At 45.3% G+C, this 22,264-nt stretch overlaps 1 long non-coding RNA gene across 2 annotated transcripts in view; it reads right to left on the bottom strand.

Moving 5' to 3' along the window:
* Positions 1-10,042: 10,042 nt before the first annotated feature.
* LOC132772577 (uncharacterized) overlaps positions 10,043-22,264 on the bottom strand; it is a 12,514-nt gene continuing 292 nt past the window's right edge. Inside the window, exons 2-3 of one of the 2 annotated variants that reach the window (XR_009631222.2) lie at positions 13,147-13,231; positions 10,043-10,223 (exon numbers count right to left, since the gene is read on the bottom strand). This is a non-coding gene — a long non-coding RNA (uncharacterized lncRNA). Of the gene's footprint in view, positions 10,224-13,146; positions 13,279-22,264 lie in introns of both variants that reach the window. The other variant, XR_010909932.1, reaches the window with a different exon arrangement.

Raw genomic sequence — 22,264 nt, forward strand, 5'->3', positions numbered from 1 at the left:
GGATTTGCTCTTGTCTGGAAACCTGTGTGAGATGTAATACACTGTAAATTAATGCATTGATACCAATTTAATTGCCATGGCTCGATGTTATGGAATAGTGGGAGTTGTAGTTTTACAAGCCTTCTCTGCCAAAGAATGCTGGTGCTTTACCAAATGATACATCCCAGGATTCCACAAAACTGAGTCATGGCAGATCAAATGGTGTCAAATTGCATTACTTTGACAATATAAATAAATCTCTCATCTCTGCAGGCCTAGGCCATGGACCTTTTTGATTTTAACAATCCACCTAGATTTAGCCTGGCCTAGTCCAACACTCACACCATGCTGGCATTATAACTCCTTCTCTTGTACAATAAGGTAAATTTATTTATTTTGTTTATTTATTTATAAGGAGACTCAAAGCAGCTCACAACTAAAAGCATTTCAATACAACTTAAAATATACAAATATTAAAACAGTATTAAACAACATCAATATTAAAATAATCCAGGTAAAAACCATGAAAGCATATAAAATCACATTACAGAGTCATAACATCCCTTGATGGTCTTAAACACCTTTATTATTCAAGCCTGTCTGAATAAAAAGATTTTTGCTTGCCGCTGGAAAGACAGCAGAGAGGGGGGCATTCTGGCTTCCATGGGAAGAAGAAGGAAGTTCCAGAGTCAAGAGACAGCTAACGAGAAGGAAGGCCCACTCTCTTGTTCCCACCAATTGAGCTTGAGATGGAGGTGGGATCGAGAGAAGGGCCTTTCTTGCAGATCTTAGGGCCAGGGCAGGTTCGTACAAGGTGATGCGGTCCACCAAATAGCCTAGACCTGAACTGTCTAGGGCTTTAAAGGTCATAACCAGCACTTTGAATTGTGTCCGGAACACACCTAGCCATCTCTGACACCCGGGCCTCCAGGTTTAGCACTGAGTTCAGGAGGACCCCCAAACTGAGAACCTGTGTCTTCGGGGGGAGTGTAACCGCATCCAGCACATCCAACCTCTATTCCCTGATCTGCCTTCCAACTTACCAGGATTAAGATTCAGTTTATTTGACCTCGTCCAATCCATTACTGATGACACGCACTGGTTTAGGGTCAGGACAGCTTTCTTGGCTTTAGGTGGAAAGGAGTAGTAGAGTTGGGTGTCATCCACATAAGTGGCACCACACTCAAAAACTCTGAATGACCTTTCCCGTGGTTTCATGTATACATTGAACAGCATGGGGGACAAAACAGAAACCTAAGGAACCCCGCAGGTCAACAGCCAGGGGTTCGAACAGGAGTCCCCCATCACCATCTTCTGAATATGGCCCTCCAGAAAGGACCGGAGCCACTGTAAAACAGTGCCTCCAAGTCCCATCCCAGTGAGATGACCCAGAAGGATACCATGGTAAATGGTATCGAAAGCCACTGAAAAATCAAGGAGAATCAATAGGGGCACACTCTCCCTGTCTAGCTCTCTATGTAGGTTATCCACCAAGGTGACCAAAGGTCTGCAATCAGAGTGAAATGGGTCTAGATTATCCATCTCATCCAGAAATCCCTGGAGTTGGGAGGCCACCTCACTGTCCATTATAGAGGAGTTCAGGGATTTTGTTTATATATATATATATATCACCCACTTTGCCAATTCCCTCTGGCCTGTTTGATCAGCCAGGAAAGGCATGGATCTAGAATATATGTGATAGCTCTCACCTCTCCAAGGATCCTGCTCACATCCTCAGGCTGCACAAAATGAAAGGTATTCATCAACACTGGAAATGTAGGAGCCAGAGTTACATCCATTGGATCAGAATCAATAACAGCATCCAAGTCAGAATGGATCTGAGCAACTTTATCAGCAAAGTGCCATGCAAATTCTTCACAGCAAGCTGCTGAATGGTCATAGGTCATAGGTGTATCCTTGAGGACCAGTATGTAGTAGCCCTCAGACCACTCAAAACAGCTCTGCTGGACAGTTCCTTGCAAATACAAAGTAGGCAGCAAGGAACAATTTCTCTGCTGCCCCCATTGCCACAGAGTAGGCTTTCAAATACATGGTACTAGCTGTGTTCAGTCAAATTCACTTAGAGCTCTCTGTCAAGATTGCTCTAGTCTCTGTCTTACTTGTTTCATCATCGCCAACTCCTTGGAAAATCAGGGGGCTGGTTTGGCTCTGCTCCATGAGAAGGGACATTCGGGAGCAATTGTGTGCATCACCCTAGCCATTTCCCCATTCCAGAGGTCAGACAGAGCTTCAGCTGAATCAGCTGCCAAAGTGACAGGAAAATCCCCAAGAGCCATCAGGAATCCATCTGGATGCTTAAGTCTCATGGGGTGGATAATCTTAATCGGTCCCCCACCTCTGCAAAGGTTCGGAGTCTCAGCAAGTCTAAACCTGACCAGGTAGTGATCAATCCATGACAACAGAACTGCGACCAGTTCTTCCACACCACCATCACTATCATCCCATCCTGCACAGAAAACAAGGTCCAAAGTGTGTCCTGCAGCATGGGTAGGGCAAAACACTCTGGTTATCCAGGCTGTAAGATACAGGAGGCAGTTTGGGGGCAATAAGCACTCTATTTCTCTCCCCATTTTGTTGGTAGTGAAACCATCTCCCCACAGTGACAAATGCAAGATACTCCACTTTGGCAGGAAAAACGAAATGCAAAGATACAGAATGGGGGATGCCTGGCTCGAGAGCAGTACATGTGAAAAAGATCTTGGAGTCCTCGTGGACAACAAGTTAAACATGAGCCAACAATGTGATGTGGTGGCAAAAAAAGCCAATGGGATTTTGGCCTGCATCAATAGGAGCATAATGTCTAGATCTAGGGAAGTAATGCTACCCCTCTATTCTGTTTTGGTTAGACCACATCTGGAATATTGTGTCCAGTTCTGGGCACCACAATTCAAGAGAGATATTGACAAGCTGGAATGTGTCCAGAGGAGAGCGACTAAAATGATAAAAGGTCTGGAGAACAAGCCCTATGAGGAGTGTCTTAAGGAGCTGGGCATGTTTAGCCTGAAGAAGAGAAGGCTGAGAGGGGATATGATAGCTGTGTATAAATATGTGAGAGGAAGCAACAGGGAGGAGGGAGCAAGCTTGTTTTCTGCTTCCCTGGAGACTAGGACGCGGAACAATGGCTTCAAACTACAAGAGAGGAGATTCCATCTGAACATGAGGAAGAACTTCCTGACTGTGAGAGCCGTTCAGCAGTGGAACTCTCTGCCCCGGAGTGTGGTGGAGGCTCCTTCTTTGGAGGCTTTTAAGCAGAGGCTGGATGGCCATCTGTCAGGGGTGATTTGAATGCAATATTCCTGCTTCTTGGCAGGGGGTTGGACTGGATGGCCCATGAGGTCTCTTCCAACTCTTTGATTCTATGATTCTATGATTCTATGATTTACTTAGTATAAGGAGTAAAGCTTTCTGAGCATTGTCAATGTAACTAAGACAAAACAGGGCAGAGAGAAAGTACAACAATACAATTTTTCAACCAGTCAACACAAACCCCTACCTTTACCCTACCTCAAGCAGTCCTATGTGTGCAGCTGCCTGCACTTGCTACACAGGCCTTGGCTCTTCGGTGCATTTATATCTAGTGCTAAGAAAAACATCCCATCTCTCCTTGTATCTGAATAAGGAATAAAGCTATTATCCCTGTGTTAAAAAAATTACACCAGGTTTCTCCTCCTCTCTCCCCATCTTTTAAACCTCAGCACCTTGTTCTGTAAGCATTTCCAGTCAGGCCATCAGAGCAATACATACCAGAACCTATGTTAACACTTCCCCTCCTCTTTTCCTTATTCAAAACATTTGAAATTCAGCAGAAACGATTGACTCTCCTAGCCTTGCAGTCAGCAAGTGGCTTTGTTAAGGAATCTATTCCAAGCTTGAGCTCATGCTGTGCTTTCTCCTACTGATGTTAGTTTTTTGCCCCCCCCCCCCGCTCCCCACATATTTTTTATACAGAACATTACACTGCAGAGTATAAATAAGAACTAAAATGGGCTAACCTAATCATTTCCAAGATGAAAACCTCACTCCTGTGAACACAACAGTGCTCTGCTTTGCACAGCTGAGTTGTCAAATTTGTCTTGCAGAACGGTGTGCACCACTGAAATGAAAATTTAAGATTATTTAATTTGGGCCTTTAGAAACATTTTGTAATTTCCTAGGATTAAAAAGATGATACGATGACAGTGAATCTTCCAAATTAAATGAGCAATAAGAAAAAAATAATAATACATAGTGTGCTACAGACTCAGTGCTAGAAATGTCTCCCCCGTCCCAAATCCTTCCTAGTCCGTCTTAATCCATACTATAAATAGGAAAATAATAGTAACAAAAATAAGAGAGACTGAAATCAAAGCAAGAAATTATCCAGGATTTCCGCCTTTTGAAGAGAGAACTTGGAAAAAAATTATTGTTTGGATTACATCTCTCAGAATCCCCAGGCTGGCGTGTGGACAACATTTGGACCCCAGACCCCTGTGTTGCTGCTTGGGAGGGCAAAATACCCATAAAAATGCATATTTCCAATTTTGGAGGCTTCTAGCAATTGAGTTTTTTGTTAACTTCTCTCATTCCAGAAAATGACCTAGACAGATCTGGGAATCCAAATTGAAACTGAGTTTGTGATTTGTGGTCAAAACTATGATGATATCCTCCCCCCTCCCCTCAAAAAAACAGCCCACACTGAAGTTGTCTAATGTTAAACAAGGAGCAGAGGAGTAGCTCTGAAATTTCCTCCTTTTCAAACTGGTGGACAGTATGGCTTGGTGATCTATGACAGCACATAGTTTTGCTACAGCTTAAGAAATGCCACTTTTTGGATCTCCCAGCCAAAATACCAGCAGCTGGGAAGGGAAGTCTGGCAGGTGCAGCCCTCAAATTTCAAGTACTGGGTCATACTGTAGTGTGATAGTTTCATTCTGCTTATGCAAGCAGGAATTTACAAGCAAGTTTACAAATCCTGTCACACTGAAATGCTTCTCATTTGTGGAACAGCCACCATAGATTAAAGCTAGTGGTTGCTCCATATTACGTGGTATAGTGATTTATGGATTGTGCTAAAACTACAGGAGATACAGTGTCCATATCTCCACTTGGCCATAGAAACTCACAGGATGAATTTGGGCAAATCTCTCTCTCGCAGCCTAAGAGGAAGGGAACAACATTTCTCTTCTGAATCTTACCAAGAAATCCTTCTGATAGGGCTACCATTAGCCAGAGTCAACTTGAAGACACATAACAAAAGGAAAACAGCACATTAGTTTCCTAGATCTTATGTGGCGGGACCTTCCATTAGTCTGCGTAATGCAGTTCCTCAGACAACAGTGCTGCCACACCAGTTGATCCTATTGGGGGCAAGAACTGCATACGCCACAATTCCTGCCTCGTAGGGCATGCATGCTACACAATCAAAGTAGTGTGATATCACTTTAACCATAATGATATCATCCTCTGGAACCCTGGAATTTGTAGTTTAGTGAGGGGCATAAAATCCTTTGGTGCACTCACTAGGCTGTAGCACTAGAGCTCTTTGGTAGAGAAATCTAATTACCCCATGAAACTAAAATGTAGCCATAGCTGTTAAGATTCCATCTGAACATTAGGAAGAACTTCCTGACTGTGAGAGCTGTTCAGCAGTGGAACTCTCTGCCCTGGAGAGTGGTGGGGCCTCCTTCTTTGGAGGTCTTTAAACAGAGGCTGGATGGCCATCTGTTGGGGGTACCTTGAATGCAATTTTCCTGCTTCTTGGCAGGGGGTTGGACTGGATGGCCCATGAGGTCTCTTCCAACTCTATGATTCTATAAGTTATTATAGCTATAGGCTTATTTACATCAAGGAGGTTTCTCAAGGCAAATCTGGCTCAGAGCATCCTCAGATCTAGCACATACATGCTGAATCCAGGGCCATTGTCCAGATGGCCCAGGACTACTGTCACCTCCTCTATGCCACTGCCATTCCTTCCCAGCCATTCATTTCTCAGTGCTTGGCTGTTGCAATCACCTCTGCTGGTGTCAGAATGGGGCACCCATGCAACAAACAGATTGATCTGCCCTCCATTTTGCTGTTTTGCAGGTGATTCATTCTGATATCAATAGATATGATCATGGCTGGTAGGCACTCAAATGAGCTCCCTGACTGGCTAGGAGCAACAGCAGCACAGGTAACGTCTGTCCTCTTTCCATGCACTGTCCAGCAGTGCCTGGCAAGACAGCAAATTGGGCCAAATCCAATCCAATCCAAACTATCACGAAGCCCTGGGATTTTCTAAAGTTTTATCCTCTGAATTTGCCCAAAGAAGGGCAAAAATAAATTTAAAGTGAAAAATATTGGCATACTCACCAGGTTTCCTCGTTAGTGCATCATGATGACAGCCAGTGGTCCATTTGTAGTCTATAAGAGGTTTGGGGCCAGTGCATACAAGCCCTGTGTTGTGTGGTACAACTCTAGACCTCTGAACTATCTTCCTGCTTCTGGGGAATCCTATTTATTGGGCGTTAACTTGGCTTCAGGATAATGAATGAGGCCACCAGTTTGTCGTTTTCACCAAAAGGCAAAATGTCTTATATAGATTGACCTTGAAGACTGATTGTATGGGAAGCCCAGTTTGGTAGGGAGGAGAAATGGAGGGAGATATGACTTTACATGGCTGTAATTGAGTAATCAAATTGGCCTATGTGACTTGACTTGCACAGGAAAAAGGCCTGTACTGTATTGCACAATTCCATAAACTGAGCACGATCCTCAGGGAACAAGTGAGTTTAACCGGGCCTTTCCATTCACTTGCTACTTACTGTATGTGTTTGCTTGAAAGCAGTTCATACATTACAGTGGCGAGTAATCTAGTACAGTTGAGGCAGTCCACTCTATAGGGAAGCAAAGCAAAGTGGACTGCAGATTCTCATATTTATTTAAGAACTTGAACTTTTAACACTCTTAAATGGTGCCTTTGGCAATAATATTACATTAACATTTTCCTCTCTGTGTGCCTATGTGCATAGAATGTGTACTGGGGCAAGGGGAAGCGACCAGGCAGTTTAAAGGAAGCCTGGCACTGCTGCCAGCTGGGTTTTAAGGTAGCCATGCACCTACAAATATCCTTCTGTTCAATGTATTGTCGAAGGTGTTCATGGCTGGAATCACTGGGTTGTTGTAGGTTTTTTTGGGCTATATGGCCATGTTCTAGAGGCATTCTCTCCTGAAGTTTTGCCTGCATCTGTGGCAAGCATCCTCAGAGGTTGTGAGGACCTCACTACCTCTGAGGATGCTTGCCACAGATGCAGGCGAAACATCAGGAGAGAATGCCTCCAGAACATGACCATATAGCCCGAAAAAAACTACAATTCATCCTTCTGTTCCTAGATCAATTGTGGCAGATCCAGGAGCCAATTTTTTGTCCCATATGATCTGTGTTGCATAGATACCTCCCCCAAAAATGACAGAACAAAACTGGGAGCAAAACAGAGCAGGAGGTGCTGACATTTATTTAAAGAATGAATTGCCAGTCCCGGAGGCTTCTAGGAAAGACACGCCACTTTCCTTTCTAGCCAGAACCCCCTACATGTTACATAATTACAGCTGTGATTCCTCTTTAACAGCCATTCCTTTGGGATCCTGAGCTTTGTAGTTGATGAGGCATTCCCTGGATTACAAATCTCAGAACTCTATAGGATTGAACTATTGGAGTTAATTGTTAAGTGTGAAAGGGCAGCTATGAAGGAATTAGGTACGATTCTGAAGTACAAAGACATACTACTGAATCCCAAATTTTGAATTCTCCATGCTGTAATATTCAATTTTCATGCTCAAGAATCATAGAATCCTCGAGTTGGAAGAGACCTCATGGGCCATCCAGTCCAACCCCCTGCCAATAAGCAGGAAAATTGCATTCAATGGCCAACCAGCCTCTGTTTAAAAGCCTCCAAAGAAGGAGGCTTCACCACACTCTGGGACAGAGAGTTCAACTGCTGAACAGCTCTCACAGTCAGGAAGTTCTTCCTAATGTTCAGATGAAATCTCCTTTCCTGTAGTTTGAAGCCATTGCGTCCTAATTTCCAGGGCAGAAGAAAACAAGCTTGCTCCCTCTACCTTATGACTTCACATATTTATAAATGGCTCTCAGCCTTCTCTTCTGCAGGCTTAGCATTCCCAGCTTTTAAAGCCACTCCTCATAGGGCTTTTTCTCCAGACCCTTGATTATTTTAGTCACCCTGCTCTGGACACGTGCCAGCTTGTCAACATCTCCCTTCAATTGTGGTGCCCAGAACTGGACACAGTATTCCAGGTGTGGTCTGACCAAGACGGAATAAAGGGGTAGCATGAATTCCCTATAAATAGGAGACACTCTACTCCTATTTATACAGGCCAAAATCCCATCGGCTTTTTTTGCCGCCGCATGACATTGCTGGCTCATGTTTAACTTATTGTCCACAAGGACTCTAAGATCTTTTTCACATGTACTGCTGTCAAGCCAGGCATCCCCAATTCCGAGACTTAGCTAAACTAGAAGTCCTTTCAAACTACAGTTACAACAGTGCCATAGCTGCTTCCTATGGAATCTTGGAGTGGGTAGTTTTGTGAGGCACTAGAGTTCTATGGCTGTGAATTTTCAATACCACTCCTTATGTTGCCATGCCAGTTACAGTAGAATCATAGTTATTTAACTATTTAAATAGTGGGGCCACTATTTGTCCACCTCTGCTCTAGAGTGTAGCATAAGAAAATAGGTGAAATGGACTCATGGCTTCGAAGCCTAATTTTACTGAATATTCACCTTCCATCTGCTGACTCCACTTCTGCTGAGAGCCACATAGCTGCTCACTTTGCCACTACTTCAATGGTATCTCCAGAAAATGTGGAGCTTTGCTTGCTCCTCGGGATAGAACTGTAACCTCAGTAGGACCATAGAGTGATTCATCTGTTATGTTCTAAGCAGCAGAGATGGCAAAATGGGGAAATTTGTAGTCGGACCGGCAAGAGTGACATTTTTATGAATTCATGTAATGCTTGATTTTTAGGGGGTCTAATGATCCGAAAGACACTGATTTTGGAAGCTAAGCAGGGTCAGCCCTAGTTAGTATTTGGATGGGGGAACTTCCAATGAATACTAGGTGCGGTAGCCTAGATTTGAGAAGGACTTGGCAAAAGCAACTCTGAGTATTCTTGTTGTTTTATATGCTATTGGTTTTATCTTGTATTGTATTGTATGCTTATTCTATGCATTGTTTTAGGCACATCATTACATTTTTTTTGTTGTGTCAAGAGTGATGTGAGAAACCACAAGTAGCTTCTGGTGTGAGAGAATTGGCTGTCTGCAAGAACATTGCCCAGGGGATGCCCTGATGTTTTTATCATCCTTGTGGGATGCTTCTCTCATGTCCTTGCCTGGGGAGCTGGAGCTGATAGAGGGAGCTCATCCGCGCTCTCCCCAGATTTGAATCTGCGACCTGTCGGTCTTCAGTCCTGCCAGCACAAGGGTTTAACCCATTGTGCCACTGGGGCTCCATGTCATATGTAAGTCGCTGCGAATCCCTTCTGGGAGATGGAGACAGGGTACAAAAATAAAGTTATTATTAAAGTTATTATTATTATTCAGTGTTTAAGAAAACACTATGGAATAAATGGGTTACCAGAAAACAAGCTTGCTCCCTCCTCCCTGTGGCTTCCTCTCACATGTATAAATATGTGAGAGGAAGCCACAGGGAGGAGGGAGCAAGCTTGTTTTCTGCTTCCTTGGAGACTAGGACGCGGAACAATGGCTTCAAACTACAAGAGAGGAGATTCCATCTGAACATTAGGAAGAACTTCCTGACTGTGAGAGCCGTTCAGCAGTGGAACTCTCTGCCCCGGAGTGTGGTGGAGGCTCCTTCTTTGGAAGCTTTTAAGCAGAGGCTGGATGGCCATTTGTCGGGGGTGATTTGAATGCAATATTCCTGCTTCTTGGCAGGGGGTTGGACTGGATGGCCCATGGGGTCTCTTCCAACTCTATGATTCTATGATTCTAAGTCGCAGGGTGAGTTGAAGGCATATACATAAACACACACACACACACACACACTTTTAATTGGATGTTTAGTGCACTTCATAAAATAATATGCAATGTTGAAATTCTTAACTGGAAGGGAGTGCCTCTGCATTCTGTAGAATTTATTTCCAAGTAGAAAGATATAGGACTGAACTGTCACATTCTTGCTGTTTTTCATCTTGGATTCAAGGCTGCTCTCTCGAATAAAACACTGAAAGGCAAGATAATAACTTCTGAAAAAATGCAGATTTTATTTACATGTATGAACATAAACTGTACTTGTAGTATTATTAAGTGCAGTATTTCTCTCTGACTTCCTTCCTGAAATAAGGAATAACTAATTTCACAATTTTCTTCCCACTGTAATTTTCTTCCATCTTTTTTCACTCTCTTGGAATACTATAGAAGTTTTTGAAGAAAAATTACAATTTGAGCCATATTCTATACAAAATTAAGGTTTCCATGCAAATTGATCACATGTGGATTTTGCACAGAGTGAGTTGCCAAATTTGATCGGTTTTTGCACAGAAAATAATATCTTTGGTGAAATATGGTTTTCTCTGCAGAAAATGCTATTTCTTGTGCTGAACCATCATGTGTGTGTTTTATGCAGAGTAAGTGTCAAATTGCAAGGCTTCTCATCAGTCCAAGATATCCGTAAGAATACACAGTACAGGTAGACTTTAGAACACCGGTGCCCAACCTTTTTTTGACCAGGGACCACTCTCCAGCATTAATACGAAAAGGCTTACGATTCAGTTTTTTGATCAACTTTAGATTTGGTTTGGTTATTTAGGGTGCTGATTCAGTAAATTACATTGGATAGACCACATCAGCTGTCGTTTCTGATACAGAACATATCCATCCAGTAGTTGCCATCTGCTCGCCCACAGAAAACCATATTTAATAATCTAGAACTGATGTAGTAGTAATCTTTCATGGATAGTCAGCCTCTCCACTCCCTACATTCTTGTTGCCTTGGCACTATAAGATGGTTTCACGAGACCAGTCACTCTTGTTGCCACGTGGTTTCAAGATAATGGTGTAGTAATGGTGAGGCCGCAGGCCATATTTTCATCCTGGCATACCACTGGTGGCCCACAGACCTCAGGTTGGGAACCACTGCTTTAGAAAGCGTAAGTTGCTTTCTAGGCGACACCCTGAGTTCTCTCCTAGATTCTGCCCAATATCAGGATTTATATTTCAGCAACTGGTCACATTCATTGGCAGAAGAAGGTTGCATGGCCAATGTATGTATGAACAGAGGAGATGACACAAAAGACAGAAACTAGAGGTGCATATACACCAGAGAATTAATGAAGTTTCACAGCACTTTAATGGCATGACTCAGTGCTATGGAATTATGGGAGATATAGGCTTAAAACTGCAACACACTCTCTGTGAGGTTGCCTTTGAAGACTGTTTGGAAACTCCAACTAGTCCAACGGGCAGCAGCCAGATTGCTCACCAGAGCGTCATACAGGGAGCATACCACCCCCCTGCTGTGCCAGTTCCACTGGCTGCCAGTCCACTTCCAAGCACAATTCAAAGTGCTGGACTTGACCTATAAAACCTTATATGGTTCTGGCCCAGCTTACTTGTCTGAACGTATCTCCCTCTACGTTCCACCCTATAGTTTAAGATTGTCCGGGGAAGCCGTGGTCTTGGCCCCGCCAGCTTCACAAACATGTTTGGTGGGGACGAAGGACAGGGACTTCTCGGTGGTGACCCCCCATCTGTGGAACTTGCTCCCCAGTGAGATTAGATTAGCATCATTCCTCCTTTCGTTTAGGAAGAAATTGAGATCATGGTTTTGGGATGAGGCCTTTAGACAGCAGGCATGACAGCACCTCAGATGTGAAATTGGATTGGATGCAACTATTGCCTTGTTAATAATGTTCTTAGATTGTTTTTAATTTACTCTTTTTTACTGTTTAAACTCTGTATCTGTTTTTTATGTGCATTGAATCGCTGCCAGCATACGCCGCTCTGAGTCCCCCCTTTGGGGTTGAGAAGGGCAAGGTAGAAATGTTAGAAATAAATAAATAAATAAATAAATAAAACCATTATAGCCATCTCTGGCACAGGTGCTAGTACCTCACCAAACTACAAATCCCAGTATTCCATAGCATTAAACCATAGCAGTCAAAGTGATGTCAGACTGCATTGAGTCTACAGTATAATGCACACTAGAAGCCTAATGATAAGGTACTTGTACATAAGTATAATTATGGTACTGTAGACATTGCAGTAACCAGGAGAAAGACTGGGAACAGTGATTTTAAAGGCAATAATACACTGGAGAAAAAAAGCTGATTACAGCAGGTGTCAGACTTGCATTGTTACAACTGGTGGAAGAATTGCAATTGCTCAGTACTATGGAATCCTGGGATCTGTAGAGAGCCATTGCCCCGTTTGACAGAGAAGGCTAAAGACTTTGTAATACTACAATTCCCATGACTCTACAGCATTGGGCCTTGGCATTTAAAGTAGTTATAAAATTGCATTAACCTTACACTATAGATGCACCCTTTTTATCTTGTGTCCAACATAGGAGTTGGGAGGATAGTGAAGGGAGATGTTCAGATCAGAAGCTTTCAGTATCAACTTGCAGGTCTGTAGCAAATGATGCAGTAAACAGGAAACATGAAATAGGAAGGAATGGGACTGTGTACAAGGGTGGCTGCCTCCAAAACCCCTTTATAAGCAGACATGAACACAGCAAAACAGAGACAAAAAGGAGAGAAAAGATAAGCCTGCCTCACCAGCTCCCCCCAGCATGTTAATAAAACATAGATCTATAGGTCTGGCCAACAAAATTGAAATCATGAGAAAAGTGGAAACTATTGGAAGAAAATATTGTTCCTGGATACATTTTGGAATAAGCTTTCAAGTGAACTGCAGAATATTCAAAATGGTTTTGTTTATTCATGGTACAACAACAATACTTTTTTCATTTCTTATGAACTCAAGGTAGGGTACAACATACATTAGTATATATGACTAATATAACTAAAACAATTTAAAACACATGGATTAAAAACACAATAAGACTAAAACACAAGCTTATATGGCTGAGCTGTTTCATTACACATCTGGATTTGGTTAAGTGAGCAAACCAAGAGGGTACTCACCAATCCTTCCTCTTCATCCTGGAAAGAAGTGACGAGTGGAGTGCCATCAACAGGGTTCTCTCCTGGGCCCGGTCCTGTTCAACATCTTTATAAATGACTTAGATTAAGGGTTACAAGGCATGATCATCAAGTCTGCAGATGACACCAAATTGGGAGGGATAGCCAATACTCCAGAGGACAGGAGCAGAATTCAAAATGATCTTAACAGATTAGAGATATGGGCCAAAACTAACAAAATGAAGTTCAACAGTGACAAATGCAAGATACTCCACTTAGGCAGAAAAAAATAAAATGCAAAAATACAGAATGGGGATGCCTGGCTCAACAGCATGACGTTTGAAAAACATCTTGGAGTCCTCATGGATAGGAAGGTGAACATGAGCCAATAATGTCATGTGGCAGTTTAAAAAACCATTGGGATTTTGGACTGCATAAATAGGAGTATAGTGTCTAGAACCAGGGAAGTAATGCTTCCCCTCTGTTCTGCCTTGGTCAGACCACACCTGGAATCACATTGTGTCCAATTCTGGGCACTGCCATCGAAGGGAGATGTTGACAAGTTGGAATGTGTCCAGAGGAGAGCAACTAAAATGATCAAGGGTCTGGAGAACAAGCCCTATGGGGAGCAGTTTAAAAAGCTGGGCATGTTTAGCCTGCAGAAGAGAAGGCTGAGAGGAGACATTATGAGGGCCATGAATAAAATATGTGAGAGGAAGTCATAGGGGAAAGGGTGCAAGCTTGTTTTCTGCTGCCCTGGAGACTAGGACGTGGAAAAATGCCTTTAAATGACAGGAAAGGAGATTCCACCTGAACATTAGGAAGAACTTCCTAACAGTGAGAGCTGTTCAGAGGTGGAACTCTCTGTTCTGGAGTGTGATGAAGGCTCCTTCTTTGGAGGCTTTAAACAGAAGCTGGATGGCCATCTGTTGGATGTACTTTGAATGTGATTTACCTGACTCTTGGCCAGGGGTTGGACTGGATGGCCCATGAGGTCTCTTCCAACTCTAGGATTCTATTATTCTACATGTACATATTATTAATTTTAAATTAAAGGTTAGCTGAAACACTTACCCCCCCCCCCTTCAAACATATCTCTTTTCTTTTCAAATTTTCTGTTACTTACTTACTTACTTACTTAGGCGATCCCTCGTTGGACGAGTAAGATGGTCTTCCATCATGGGTTTCCTTGTGGGTCCGTAGGTGGCTGTGGAGCCCTATTCTTGCTCTGCATCTTCTTCCGCAGTGAGGGCATTGGTTTCCAGGTGGAAGGCGGTCCCGGTCGGGGTTGGCTTGACGCGCCTTCCTCCTGGCACGTTTCTCTCTTTCACCCTCCACTCGTGCCTCCTCGAATTCTGCAGCACTGCTGGTCACAGCTAACCTCCAGCTGGAGCGCTCAAGGGCCAGGGCCTCCCAGTTCTCAGTGTCTATGCCAGAGTTTTTAAGGTTGGCTTTGAGCCCATCTTTAAATCTCTTTTCCTGCCCACCAACATTCCGTTTTCCGTTCTTGAGTTCAGAGTAAAGCAACTGCTTTGGGAGACGGTGGTCAGGCATCCGGACAACGTGGCCTGTCCAGCGGAGTTGATGTTGGAGGACCATCACTTCAATGCTGGTGGTCTTTGCTTCTTCCAGCACGCTGACGTTTGTCCGCTTGTCTTCCCAGGAGATTTGCAGGATTTTCCGGAGGCAGCGCTGATGGAATCGTTCCAGGAGCTGCATGTGACGTCTGTAGACAGTCCACGTCTCACAGGCATATAGCAGGGTTGGGAGGACAATAGCTTTGTAGACAAGCACCTTAGTATCCCTACGGATGTCCCGGTCCTCAAACACTCTCTGCTTCATTCGGGAAAATGCTGCACTTGCAGAGCTCAGGCGGTGTTGTATTTCGGCATCGATGCTGACTTTGGTGGAGAGGTGGCTGCCAAGGTAGCGGAAATGGTCGACATTTTCTAATGTTACACCATTAAGCTGTATCTCTGGCATTGGAGAGGGGACGGCTGGTGACTGCTGGAACAGCACTTTGGTTTTCTCGATGTTCAGTGACAGGCCAAGCTTTGTGTATGCTTCTGCAAAGGTGTTGAGAGTGGCTTGTAGATCTTCTTCTGTGTGCGCACAGACGACATTGTCATCAGCATACTGGAGTTCTATAACAGATGTTGTTGTGACCTTGGTTTTGGCTTTCAGTCTGCTGAGGTTAAACAGCTTGCCATCTGTCCGATAGATGATTTCCACTCCGGTGGGAAGCTTCCCATCAACAAGGTGAAGTATCATAGCGATGAAGATGGAGAATAAAGTTGGGGCAATAACACATCCCTGTTTGACACCCGATTCCACCTTAAATGGGTCACTTTGGGAGCCATTGCTGTCCAAGACTGTTGCCATCATGTCATCGTGGAGGAGCCGCAGGATGTTCACAAATTTGCTTGGGCACCCGATTTTTTGGAGGATGGTCCAGAGAGCGCTGCGATTCACTGTGTCGAATGCCTTTGCAAGGTCGATGAATGCCATGTACAGAGGTTGGTTTTGTTCCCTGCATTTTTCTTGGAGCTGTCGTGCAGTGAAGATCATGTCCACAGTTCCTCTGGAGGGGCGGAAGCCGTTCTGGGATTCTGGGAGGGTGTCTTCTGAGAGGGGCAGAAGGCGGTTTGCAAGGATTCTTGCGAGGATTTTTCCAGCAGAGGTTAGAAGGGAGATACCTCGATAGTTTCCGCAGTCTGTTCTTTCCCCTTTTTTGTAGAGGGTGATGATGGTGGCATCCTTGAAGTCTGCTGGGATTTTCTCGGTCACCCACACTTTTTCTATGAGCTGGTGGAGTTGGTGTGTCAGCGCAGGTCCTCCCTCTTTAAAGATTTCAGCAGGGATCCCATCCGGTCCGCTGGCTTTGTTGTTCTTTTGTTGGCTGATGGCATTGCTGACTTCTTCCAAACTAGGCAGTGCTGCAAGCTCATCCCTGGTTTGTTGTTGCGGGATTTGTAAGAGGACCTCTTCGGCCACACTGGAGCTGCGGTTTAGGAGGCTTTGGTAGTGTTCTTTCCAACGTAGTGCAATTGACTTTTGGTCCTTCAGGAGTTTGGTTCCGTCTGATGAGCGTAGAGGCTGTATGCAATGGTTTCTTGGTCCATAGATGACCTTTGTGGCTTTGAAAAATCCTTGAGCATTATGGGTATCTGCCAGGTGTTGGATTTCTTCAGCCTTCTTTGTCCACCAGATGTTCTTCAGTTCTCTGGTCCTTCTTTGGACCTCAGCTTTTGCACTGGCGTAGATCTTTTTCTTAGCAGCACAGTTGATGTCTCTCTGCCATGTTTGGAAGGCTTTCCTTTTCTTGTCGATTAGCTGTTGGATCTCGATGTCATTTTCGTCAAACCAGTCTTGATGTTTCTTGGCTTGGTATCCAATGGTTTCTTCGCAGGCTTGGATGATGGAGGTCTTCAGTTTGTTCCAATGTTCCTCAACATTTTCGGGGTGTACTGTGGGTAGATGGTCCTTGAGTGCTGTTTGGAGATGGGCTCGCCTGGAGGGCTCTTGAAGGGCTTGGGTGTTCATTTTGCGCCTTGTCTTTCTTCCTTGGAGCCTGCGCTTGGGGGCGATCTTGATAGCCATCGTGGATCGGATTAGCCTGTGGTCGGTCCAGCAGTCGTCAGCACCTGTCATGGCTCTTGTGAGGAGCACGTCACGGCGGTCTCTGGAACGTGTGATTACATAGTCTAAGAGGTGCCAGTGCTTTGACCGGGGGTGCTTCCATGATGTCTTGAACTTGTTTTTCTGGCGGAAGAGCGTGTTGGTGATGACAAGGTTGTGCTCCGCACATTTGGTGAGAAGCAGGATGCCATTTGAGTTGCTGTTTCCAACCCCGTCTTTTCCGATGGTCCCTGGCCACAGGTCGAAGTCTCGCCCGACTCTTGCATTGAAGTCCCCCAGGAGAATGATTTTGTCCTCCTTAGGTATCCCCGATAGGACGGTGTCCAGCTGACAGTAGAATTTCTCCTTGATGTCTTCATCAGCATCTAGTGTTGGTGCATAGGCACTTATGATGGTTGCCCGTTGGTTTTTGGCAAGATCGATTCGGAGGGTGGAGAGTCGTTCGTTGATGCCAGTGGGTGCTTCGGACAGATGTTTCATCAGATCATTTCTTATAGCGAAGCCAACTCCGTGCATTCTTTGGTCTTTTTCGGGCAGTCCCTTCCAGAAGAAGGTGTAGCCTCCTTTTTCTTCCTTCAGCTGTCCCTCTCCTGCTCTCCGGGTCTCCTGAAGGGCTGCTATGTCGATGTTGAAGCGTCCCAGCTCCCTTGCAATGATGGCAGTTCTGCGTTCGGGGCGTTCACTGCCGCTGTTGTCCATCAGAGTCCGTACGTTCCACGTACCGAAGTTCATTTTTCTTTTTTGGCCGCAGGGTGGTGACCCCACTGGACGCGGCAGTCCAGTCAGGGATAAGTGAGGCAGACTATGTTTGGGGCACCTTTTCTAGCCCCCTCCCCGTGTGGGGTGAGCAGAGTGGGTCCTAAAAAGGGCTGCTCAGTCGTGGATACAGCTGCCGAGCTACTCAACTGCCTCGGACCTTGAGGTAGAACGACTGAGTCCGTACCCACCGCCCATGTGCCACTCTGTGACTAGGGGCTTCCAGATTTCACAGTCCTGCCCCCGTCGCCACTCGCTGATCGCCATGGGACTTTGGTTGCTTGGTTTTTATTTTCTTTGGAAGACGCCTGTGCGTGGATTTTTTTAATGTGTGGAGGTCAGTGCACAACTGATCAACACACAGTCTTCACAGAGTGAGGTTCCACTGGTGATGTAGTTTAACACAATGACCGTGGCTTCTCAGTCTGTTGCAGCCTTCTTCCGCCTTCGCAGCCGTTGTAACATGGGCCATGTTATCCTTCGCCTGCTCCGCCGTTGAGGTCTTTGGGTCTTCGGACTGTTCTTGGTCTGGGACCTCCCCCGCAGCCACTCCTGGGAGTGCACGACTCCAGTTGCTGTGCCTACAGGTTCATCGGAACACGCAAGCCCCCTCACCACGGCAAGGTGACAGTCCGTCGAGGGGGGAATTTTCTGTTAAAGCAGTCATGGTCATGGTTACTTTGTTAACTGTACCTATAATATGACTGATGCCCTTTTCACACACCTAGCAGGTGAAAGCAGATCTTTTGCTTATGCTGGTCCTTTAGATTCAATGCTCTCTTTTTAATAGCATGGTTTCATGACGGTTTGGGAGAAAAACTAGTGAGCCAGAATTCATCAACAGATGGGACACTGTTTGCGTCCAAGGCTGTTGCTAAACTCACAAAACATGCCCTTGTTTGTGCTTTCACCTCTTCCCTCAGACTCTGTGGCAAAGATCTATAACAGGGCTGCGAGAGTTAGATGGCACTGTTAGGATGGAGGTGGCCACCTGAAGAAATGAACCAGGTTCCTTTAGCTTTAATAGGCACGTGGAACAAGATGCTTCAGCAGATGTAGTCTTATTTAGGAACCACACTTGCTAAAATATTGACAACTATTACAAGTTCCAAGCCCTTTCTCAGGCAGCCCCCCACTTCTCAGATGTCACAAGACTGCAACAATGATCAGTATTGGCTTTGTTGACAAGGACCTTCCAACTGCCCAGTCCTTGGAAACTGGGGTGATTCTTATGCCAAACGGTAGAATTAATGCAGTTTGTCAGCTGTGCCATGGAGCCCCCGGTGGTGCAATGGATTAAACCAGTGGTTGTAAACCTGTCGGTCCTCAAGTGTTTTGGCCAACAACTCTCAGAAAGTCCAGCCAGTTTGCCAGCTTTGAGGATTTCTGAGAGTTGAAGGCCAAAAAATCTGGGGACCACAGGTTGAGAACCACTAGAAACCCTTGTGCTGGCAAGACTGCTGCCTGAAAGGTTGGCAGTTTGAATCCAGGAAGTGGAGTAAGCTCCCATCTGTCAACTCCAGCTTTTTGTGTGGGGACTTGAGAGAAGCCTCCCACAGGATGGTAAAATATCGGGGCGCCCCCTGGGCAATGTCCTTGCAGACGGCCAATTCTTTCACACCAGAAGCGACTTGCAGTTTCTCAAGTTGCTCCTGACACACACACACCCACACCCACACAAAGAAGTGTCATGGCTTTGTGGAATCATGGGAGCTGTAGTTTGGTGAGTTACCAGCACTCTGTGGCAGAGAAAAAGCTAAAAATCTTGTGAAATTACAACTCTGGTGATTCCGGTTAAAGTATATCAATTCTACAGTGTAGCTCAGGCATGGGCATACTTTGGTCCTCCCTCTAGGTGTTTTGGACTTCACCTCCCACAATTCCTAACAGACTACTGGGTGTTACAAATTGTGGGAGTTAAAGTCTGAACACCTGGAGGGAGGATCAAAGTTTGCCCACGCCTGATGTAGATGCACACTTAGTTTGCACTAAAATGGGGTGTGAGGCTATTATTGTACTTAGGAGGAAATTCCATCGAAGTGCTTCAGCCCCTTCCTGCTAAATACAGACCTCTAGCTTCATGGTGTATCTTTCTGTGCATTTTCCCACCCGGAACTCTATCCCCTTGAGTCCTATGCCCATACTGGGGAGCAAACGGGGAAAGGTAGGCAATTTTTTCCTTTCAAGAAAGGAAAAGAAACCATAAGACTCAGGATCCTTCCACCCAGCTGAAAAAAAACCCCACAATATTGAGGATATATTGAGGATATATGGCAGTGTGGACACAGGGCCCTTCAGCACAACCCAGAATGGAATATCAAGGCAGAAAATCCCACAATATCTGCTTTGAATTGGGTGATCTGAGTCCACACTCAGATAATGTGGGATTTTCTGCCTTGATATTCTGGGATATAGAGTTGTGTGGATGGGGCAAGAGATAACTCCGTTCAAAGCAGATATTGTGGGTTATTCTGCCTTGATATTCTGGGTTATATGATTGTGTGGAAGGGACAAGATATGCCCAGATATGTCCCAGGGAAGGAGACAAGTAGGGGTATTGCTTCATCCAGATGAAACTCTCCTGAATGGCTTCGGAATCACTCTGAATGGTCCCTGAGGCAGGGTCAGAAAAGCCCCCAAGTCTACATCAAGAGGAGACAGAGGGCCACACTCAACCTGGGGGTCGGGACCTCTGGGGGGGGGGAGTCGCAAGGAGGTGTCAGAGGAGTCGCCAAAGACCATCAGAAAACACAGTAATTTCTGTTGGTCATGGGGGTTCTGTGTGGGAAGTTTGGCCCAATTCTAATGGTGGGGTTCAGAGTGCTCTTTGACTGTAGGTCAACTATAAATCCCAGCAGTTATCTAAATTTCAAGGTCTATTTCCCCCAAACTCTACCACTGTTCACATTTGGGCATATTGAGTATCCATGCCAATTTTGGTCCAGATCCACCATTGTTTGAGTCCACAGTGCTCTCTAGATGTAGGTGAACTACAACTCCCAAGCTCAAGGTCAAGGCCCACCTAACCCTTCCAGTATTTTCTGTTGGTCATGGGAGTTCTGTGCTGTGTTTGGTTCAGTTCAGAATGCTCTTTGTTAGTAGGTGAACTATAAATCCCAGCAACTACAACTTCCAAATGACAAACTCAATCTGCCCCCCAATCCCACCAGTATTCAAATTTGGGTGAATCGGGTATTTGAGCCAAATTTGGTGCAGTGAATGAAAATACGTCTAGCATATCAGATATTTACATTATTATTCATAACAGTAGCAAAATTACAGTTTTTTTTCACAGCAGTACATGTGAAAAAGGTCTTGGAGTCCTCGTTGATAACAAGTTAAACATGAGCCAACAATGTGATGTGGCGGCAAAAACAGCCAATGGGATTTTGGCCTGCATCAATAGGAGTCTAGTGTCTAGATCCAGGGAGGTCATGGTACACCTCTATTCTGCCTTGGTCAGACTACACCTGGAATACTGTGTCCAGTTCTGGGTACCACAACTGAAGGGAGATGTTGACAAGCTGGAATGTGTCCAGAGGAGGGCGACTAAAATGATCAAGGGTCTGAAGAACAAGCACTACGAGGAGTGGCTTAAAGAGCTGAGCATGTTTAGCCTGAAGAAGAGAAGGCAGAGAGGAGACATGATAGCCATGTATAAATACGTGAGAGGAAGTCATAGGGAGGAGGGAGCAAGCTTGTTTTCTGCCTCCCTGGAGACTAGGATGCGGAACAATGTCTTCAAACTACAAGAAAGGAGATTCCATCTGAACATGAGGAAGAACTTCCTGACTGTGAGAGCCGTTCAGCAGTGGAACTCTCTGCCTTGGAGTGTGGTGGAGGCTCCTTCTTTGGAAGCTTTTAAACAGAGGCTGGATGGCCATCTGTCAGGGGTGCTTTGAATGTGATTTTCCTGCTTCTTGGCAGGGGGTTGGACTGGATGGCCTGTGAGGTCTCTTCCAACTCTATGATTCTATGAAGTAGCAACAAAAATGCTATGGTTGGGGGCAGACCCGTAGCCAGGATTTTGGGGGGAGTTGAGTTTGATTCGGGGGGGGGGGGGGTGAGTCTGAGTGAAAGAGGGTCTACTCTAGCAAACCTTTTATATCATTATCCCAATACTCCCATGCATGATATGGGATATATTGAGCATGGTGATCAGATCATGATATGTATAAACATAACAGTTTAAATTATGTACCAGTAAGGCCTTCTTGCGGACCACCAGAGGCGGCCCTAGGTAATTTTCAACGGTAAGCAAACAGTATTTTGGCGCCCCCCCCCCCTCCAACCAATCATTGATATGGAGTAGGAATGAGAGGGGCTAGGCGAGGCTCAAGGGCCCGGCCCCTTCAGGAACAGGATTGCCCGGCAGTGAGGCAAGGAAGCTGAGGCTCCCCCTGGACTGCTAGGGCTGTTGTGAGCTGAGGGGGTGCTCCTCAAGTAGCGGTTGAGGGGCATTTACTGAGGCGCCTCTGCACCCCTGGCAAAAAAAAAGTGTACCGCAACCGCTTACTTTGCGTAATGGATGAGCCGCCCCTGGGGACCACCATGTGAATTTCGGGGGAGGGGGCTGAAGCCCCCCAAGCCCCCCCCCTCGGCTACATGCCTGGTTGGGGGTCACCCCAACATGAGGAACTGTATTAAGTGGTCCCAGAAGGAAGGCTGAGAACCACTGGGTTAGAATTTTCGGATCAGGATAGACAACAAGGGCCGTGCGGGAGCG

Source organism: Anolis sagrei, chromosome 4 (genome assembly GCF_037176765.1).
Source record: "Anolis sagrei isolate rAnoSag1 chromosome 4, rAnoSag1.mat, whole genome shotgun sequence".
Taxonomy (NCBI): Eukaryota; Metazoa; Chordata; class Lepidosauria; order Squamata; family Dactyloidae; genus Anolis; species Anolis sagrei.